The 7,620-nt window shown below is 39.0% G+C and overlaps 1 long non-coding RNA gene across 1 annotated transcript; it reads right to left on the bottom strand.

The window, feature by feature from the left end:
• Positions 1-355: 355 nt before the first annotated feature.
• LOC137283230 (uncharacterized) lies at positions 356-2,985 on the bottom strand. Its single transcript, XR_010956855.1, has 3 exons — positions 2,916-2,985; positions 719-907; positions 356-514 (listed from the first exon to the last, which is right to left on the bottom strand). It is a non-coding gene; the product is annotated as an uncharacterized lncRNA (long non-coding RNA).
• Positions 2,986-7,620: the final 4,635 nt, after the last annotated feature.

Genomic DNA, 7,620 nt, shown 5'->3' with positions numbered 1-7,620 from the left:
GGTTAATATCAGCAACCATATCTCCTGGCTGCAGGGGGAAACTTCTCAAACCTGCATCCTTCCTCTCCTCACTGATCAAGAACAATTCACTCTATCTTAGGAGATCAAGATTAACTGTATCAAGTAGGATCATAAGCTACTACATGTATATCAAAGACGAAGGAGAAGAAACAAACAGAAAACAGTTGAAACACAACATGACTACACAAACGATCTTCTAAAACATTTACATAATGTGAGATGTTACATGAAACAACATACTGTACATGTTACATGTACAGAGGTAGCTGACCACAGACTGTGTTTGGGATTAAATTGTCACTATTATTTCCTTTAAATGTGTACGTGTATGTACAATGTGTGACCGTGAAGATTGAACGGCCTTAATTTTACAGTGGCTCCGAATTAATCTTTTTCTGCCTTGTGTGAAAGTCCATGCCAAACACATACATCTACATGTGTTTCCTATATGGGCACTAGTGTTGCCTGCTTCAAATGGGGCTCCTGTGGAAACCTGAAGTCAGAACAAATGAGGCATGACACACAAACATACATCACAGTAACTGTCGTTGTATAACATGGCAGTCGGAAATAACATTTCCCTGTACTCAAATCGTTTTTTCTTTTTTGTCTAATTTTTAATAGCTGTGAGGTAAGGTATGGGTAATCTGCATTCAATATCAAATATAGACGTTTTTGATTGATGGTTGTCACTTACAGCTATCTCCGACGCATCTTCACTTTACACCCGTCACTACAATGATGTATATCAGCCAGCAGGTGAGGTCGGAGAGGCCTGAGGTGTTGTGTAGAGATGATACAGCAGTTTGCATTGGTTCCCCTCTGTCAGGCGGACGACAGATAACATGTAAGCCTGCCAGGCGGATTGTCTGTTGTCCGTCTGTGGCTGCCAACATATCATCATCTTGTACACGGTGCTTTCTTTCCTTGAAGAGGTCAGTCGACCTCAGTTGAACGAAACTTGATCTGACCGAGAATCAGTTTGCCTTTTCATACGTTGGTAATTACGTTATATGTCGTGCTTGGGTGTGAACACAACTGGCCATTTCTGATGTTAGCAAACAGATGATGGCTGCCGAACTGAATATCGCTTTGCCAATGTTGTGTGAACGTTTACAGGGAATGCATGACAACTAATATGGGGATGTGTCACAAACAGCACATTTCACTCTAGCGTTGACCTATCTACAGAATGACGTACATACCATGTGTTAGTAATACAGAGTTGTGTATAATGCTGACAACGAGTCTTTTTCCATAGAAAATGGAAGACATTCGATTAATCATCTCCATTAGGCTGCATAAAAATAGTTAAATGTTTTCCGGGCACATTTTATTTCAAGAGTGACGAGGGCGGTAGGGCTTTGGGTTTTTTTTAATTTTTGATAGAAAAATGGTGACGAGGGATAAACGTATTTTTATTTTTTCTCTTTTTTCTCATCTTGATGCTCAGAAATATAGCTTGGAAAGTTAAACACGTGTTCATGATTCAGTCACACTCGTTCTTACAGACATTCTTTCTTGTAGTCGACAAATGGATGATCGGGACGCAGCCAAGTGAAAATTATTCTTTTTAAAATGGCAATAAATAGTAGTTACGCGCACAAATAAAAATGACGCGCCGATGCCCGAGAAACATTTAACTTTTTTTATTTAACCATATGCATTTGAACGGTTAACCTATATGGACTTTAACTGGTGGGATATTACACCATTAAGTAGCATGGTCGCAAACAAGTAAACAGGTTGTTATTCTCAAATTGTCGGAGTGTATGGTCGGCGTTTTCCAGCCGGCCTAGTGAGCAGAAAAACAAAGGTTTTGTTTTAATTATGCAGGAATGTGACTTACAGGTCGAGGCAGAAGACGTCACCATGACGTTTATTATCTAGAGCGTCTTCCTCGGTTAGAAGTTTAATCCCAGCATAACACAGTGACTCCACAACGCCCGAGTGTGTATACCCTTAATTATACACCGCGTCATTTCTTTATTCAGTGGTATATAAGAATGGATCTTTTGGTGGTTTGTCACTTAGACATGCCACATCCCTCAAATACTACTGGTATTATCTGACGGATACACAAAAGCACACCGAGTATGATTTTTTCCATGAAACGTAAAATTGGCACTGTTTCTAAGTGTAATTACTTATATGCATGTCGCACTTTGTGAAAAAGTTGGCGAGGTAATTTTCTATGATAATAAACTGATTCAATGGAAACCTGAGAAATGAATTCGTAATCACATAAAACAAACTGTTTTATAACTGTCTCTGTACATATTTAAATATTTGGGGGGTTGAATCCAGTGTGGTATTTTAATATATTTCTCAAAGCCACCGTGGCTTCTATTCCCAACATACATGTGTGAAAACCGGTAGTGTACCACGTACCCCTCTGACAAGGCTCCCATTACCGACAGCTATAACATTACACAATGCAATTTTAGAAGGCTGCACGAAGAACTTGACTTGTCTAGACGACCAGTTGTCATACCTCTATTTTTGTGGAAAACGCGGTTGCTGATTATTACTCCCAAAACTCTTTTACAAAGTGAGTATGTAGCACGCGGTTTTTCGTGCGTGTGTGTATGTGTGCGTGTGTGCGTGCATGCGTGTGTCTGTGTACATACACACTTGGATTTTGACACATCTGGATATCTGACATATTAAGTATAATGACAAACAAGTTAGTTCTGTGGAGTGACCTGGGGTCTCCATCAGGTACACATCATTTATATGTCACATGGTGGGTGGCCCCTGTATCAGCATCTGGTCAGAGTTTGGTTCGGGTTCAGTCTCACAAAGTATTGTTCATATAGATTCGTCTTGCGTGGTTCCATGAATACATTGTTATAGAAATGAAAACATTTTTTTTTCATTTCACAGTTTCTTACCAGTATATTTTCTGTCAAGGTGAGTATTCTCTGCTGATGCATATTCATGTAGCTTTGCTCCTGACTCCTGACCAGCTACAGCCAAGAGGAGGATTGGAAGGTCCAGAAAATACCTTGTCATAAAATATACAATCCCACAGAGACATCGCACGCGCGTACACGTCAGTTGTGTGAATTCAAATCTGGGGAATGTTAACATCCTGAATGATTGACGAGCCCGCCTTGAAGTTTTGACACGTGATCATCATCACTTAACCTGACGCCAGCTCACACCATCCTGTTAACGTGTGAGTGTGACGCCATCTACATGAACCCAAGTGCACGGGTGGAGGCCGCCGTCGCCGGGATATAGACGGATTCAACGTATTTCACATTACCATGTCTGTTTCATGGCTGTAGCGGAATTGGCAGTTAGTCTCATATAAGATTGCTGTGAATGTTTCATCGACACAAATTTGATGATATCAAATGTGTCATTTCACGCTGAAATTGTTTTAAAACATTAACATTGAGTCAGCACTCAAAAAAAACCTTCGACGTGGGTATATCATTTTTAAAACATAATTCTATTTCGAGTTGCTAAACATTGAGAAAACCGCTCAATACACAACTGCATACCTTTTGAAATGTGGTCAGGAGTAGTTGCTATATTTGGGGTTAGGATATTTAAGAAAAATACAGATTCTAATACGTTTGGGGATTGTGTCTCATCCCGGATCCAAACCAATACTCTCACCGAGAGTTACATACTCGTACACGAAAAAATGCGTGGTACATATACACTCTGTAAACTGTTTTTGAATAATAATAAAGAGCCATCGAACATGGCTTCTGGGGATGCAGAAGAGGAAATAGGATCAGTTCTTTGGACAGAATTATTCCTATATTTTAGCCCAAACTGCATCAGTTACTGAATGAAAGGCCAACCCAAACCTTGCTGAGAAATTCCGGAAGAGGTTTGGTACCTTGTCGCTCCCGTATCGAGTGGAGCCTTTTCATGTGACAGTTACATGAATAAAAACCCTCTTTGTAGTTGTAGTTTTCTCACTGGCTGACATCAGCTTGAGCGCATGCATTAATTCATGTATTGCCTTCTTTGCTGTGAATGCCATACAGATTATACGTACTATTGTTTCTAAAACACAAAACGCGCAGTTGTCATTTTAAGTGGTTGCAAGATATAATTTTGCATTAACGTTTAGATGACCGACCAAATTGTACATTGACTCATCTGTATTATACAATCTATACCCTTAAACAGATGTTTCAATTTAAACACAGCATAAGTAAATTTACTATCTGCGCTTTAAATGAGTCTGTGGCAAACATTTCATTTAATAGGTTACAGTGCCAACACCATCGATACCTGTATCGTATGTGTCTTTCATTTAGTAGTGTTCAATATGCTCTATGTAGCAACATTTATTGTCTGTCAATATTTTGTTGAGTGTTCACCTCTTTTACCTTTACTCATATTCTATCCGACTTCACGGAGTTTTATGTAATTATTTGCCTGTATTAATTTTTAAAACATCCCAATGCACATGAATGTAACTATGTACTGATCTAAGTATGTGTTTACTTATATTACATGGCGTCATTCTACCCCAAATCTGCAAGTATACGGAGACTACTTCCAAGATTAAAGAGATGCATTCAACATTGGGTTGTACAGCAAAAGCGTGAATTCATAAGCTATTTGTACAACATAAAATGTAAATAATCAAGTGTAGTGATCTACTTCTCTCCTTCTACATTATTTTATCCCAGTTTCGTCCACAGTTTCCCTACAACGGCAATGCTGTCGTCCTTGGAAACGTTAGGGAACACAAGAAGTCCCACGGAAGCAGAGGAAGGATGTGGTTGTTAGGGTGTTTGAAGCCTCACTAGGTCTTATTGCCATCACAGTGACTGACTAGGACATTGCTGTATTGTTCCGATGGAAGAGTACAGCTTTCCTGAACATTCCACACTTCACCTCATCCCATGATCGTGCCTACAGTGTAACTTATATTAACCATCTGACCTCCTGCAAGCTAGTCCACCACGTTGACACCCTCGGTATTCCAATACATGAAGACCTTGCCGTAGGTGCCAGCTTTTGGCGGCCGCCATGTTGTCTACTTCCTTTGCTGGGACGGTTGTTCAGACTGGATGTGGATGTAGTCACATGTGAAAAATTCTCTGATACTGTCTACATAGTCGATGTTAATTGTGTGATGATGTAAGGTCCTCACGAACGAACAACATGGCGAGTCTTTCGCCGATCAGTCATCACCATCGTGTTGAGCATTTGGATCTTTCAGGCGACATAGGAAATGGATTTCTTCCCTCAGGTTGTAATATTCTTGACAAAGGCTCTCACAATGCCAACTATTTCTACTCGCAATACTAGCATATCATTTTTACCACGTGAAAATAAACTTGGTTAATAATCCGTATTACAAAATTGTATTATCATTTTCTTTTATTGAAGTACATGCATTGTCGTTTTTGACAATGCGAAGACACGAAAGGCCTTGCTGAGGACACTTTCTGACCCAACTGCACACCAGCCCGGGCGTCACAGCGCCTGGTAGTACTACTGTCAATATGCGAACGTGGCGCAATAGCGTCGATAATGTCCACTCACTCACTCACTCACCAGCGTCAACACATTCTCCCACGCCTGTTGTGGCGTCATCAGAGTACAGTTTCCGTATACTGTATGGCATGATGGATTAAGAGGCATTATTGTTGTCATGTCAAATCTGAGTTGTATTTCACCCTCCCAACTACGTTTTGAATGCCAGTAACAAGTTCAAGTTCAAAGTGTTTATTGCATGAAAGGCCATTTGCCTATATACAAACCACAGATACAATATGTGGGTCTAATTTATGCTGCTGTAATCACTCATTCACCTATTAGAAACATGGATATTAACATGCAGGTAGAATAATTATACAATAGAATGTCTTAGTTTCAGTGCGTGATGTACATATAATGCCAGATCAGACAAATTTGCTTGAATTCATTTTTATAGCCATGAGATTAGCGAAAACGGTATAACTGACATGTTTTGGACAATAATGTTCGTCAAGATATTTGCTTCCCAGTAACTTAAAAGTTGGGCACAAAAACATGACATGGAATTCATCTCAAAATTCCAGAGCTACACAAAGGGCATAATCGTAAAGACTTTTCAATATCACGTTTTCTACCTTCATTGATCATAAGACTTGTACGACCAAGCCTAAATCGCACACCTAAGTTTCTAATGTTTTTACCTTGAAGACAAGATAAATATTTTTCAGATTCTAAAGTATCTTTAAAATAGACATAGGCGGCATAGCGTGAACTGTCTCTTAACGTAGACACCCAGTCGTGCCTGAAGTTATTAATCAGACGTTGTCGAAAATAGTTGATGAACGTATCAACATTTTCCTCAGATTGTGAGAACCATATATATCCAAAACCAAGAGAGAAGAGTAACATACGGATGTGAGAAGCCCAAGTGACTTTATCAAGATTATCATAATGAAATAGCATGTTGTAAGCAAGTTTAGGGAGGCGATGTGCTGGCATTCTTAAAATTCTAATCCAGAATCGAATACACTTTACTCTAATAATCACGCACAGAGGGTGGCGTCCACATTCCCCATATACCATGGCAGTTGTTGTAGACAATGCAACGTTTAAAAACTTTTAACAAGCAAGTAAGTGTACCTTTTCGATAACATCTAATCTAGTGTATCCCCAAATTTCGGAACAATAAGTGAGTACAGGCTGGATTTGTGTATCGAATAGTTTAAAAAACAAATGGGGTGGCGGCGTCCCTAATTTATTAGTTACAGCGAAAACACGCAAAAGAGCCCCTTTTGCCATAAGTGAAAGATCGAAAGCAGATTTCTTTACATTCATTGAACTGTTGAAGAGCAAACCAAGATATTTATAATCCTTCGCTATAGAAATGCTTTTACCTTGTAAAACCAGATCTCTCTCGCAGAGAGGGGTCCACCTCTACGAAATACAATAATTTTAGTTTTGTTCATATTAACAGCAGGACCACACTATAAGACGCTAAGATATTAATTTGATTTTGTAACCCAACATCTGTATCAGAAACTAATATCACATCATCAGCAAAGATAAACGGTAAAATTCAAACAATGTCAGGAAACAATTGAGTCTTGTACTTTTTTAGACGATTCATTAATAAAAAGAGAAAAGAATCGGACTAAGAACACAACCTTGTCTAATTCCAACTGGACAATCAAAGAAATCAGTTAGGTCATCTTTACATTTGACACATGCTATCAGACTGGAATATATGGAGTTAACCATTCTGTACCTTTTGCCATTTACACCAAGTTTTCTAAGGCATTCAAGCAACTTAACATGATTCACAGAGTCAAGCGCTGTCTTAAAATCAACACATTCTATATACAGTTCATGTTTACGAAAAAAACAGTTGCTTTGTGATAATGGCATAAAACATGAATACATGATCATGAGTGGAATAATCTTTCCGAAAACCAGCCTGTGTTTCAGGGATAATATGTCTCATGTTAGACTACATGGTAAGTCTGGAATTCAAAATACTTGCAAAAACCTGCCAAAAATACTTACACCTCTATAATTATCTGGATCATTTGTCTTACCATTTTTGTGTATGGTTGTAATGACAGATTTAGCACATTCAGCTGGGTACACGCCTCTGTCAAA

This window comes from Haliotis asinina, chromosome 5 (assembly GCF_037392515.1).
Source record: "Haliotis asinina isolate JCU_RB_2024 chromosome 5, JCU_Hal_asi_v2, whole genome shotgun sequence".
Lineage (NCBI taxonomy): Eukaryota > Metazoa > Mollusca > Gastropoda > Lepetellida > Haliotidae > Haliotis > Haliotis asinina.
Note: the sequence above shows the minus strand (reverse complement) of the source record. Positions and strands in the feature narration are given on the sequence as shown.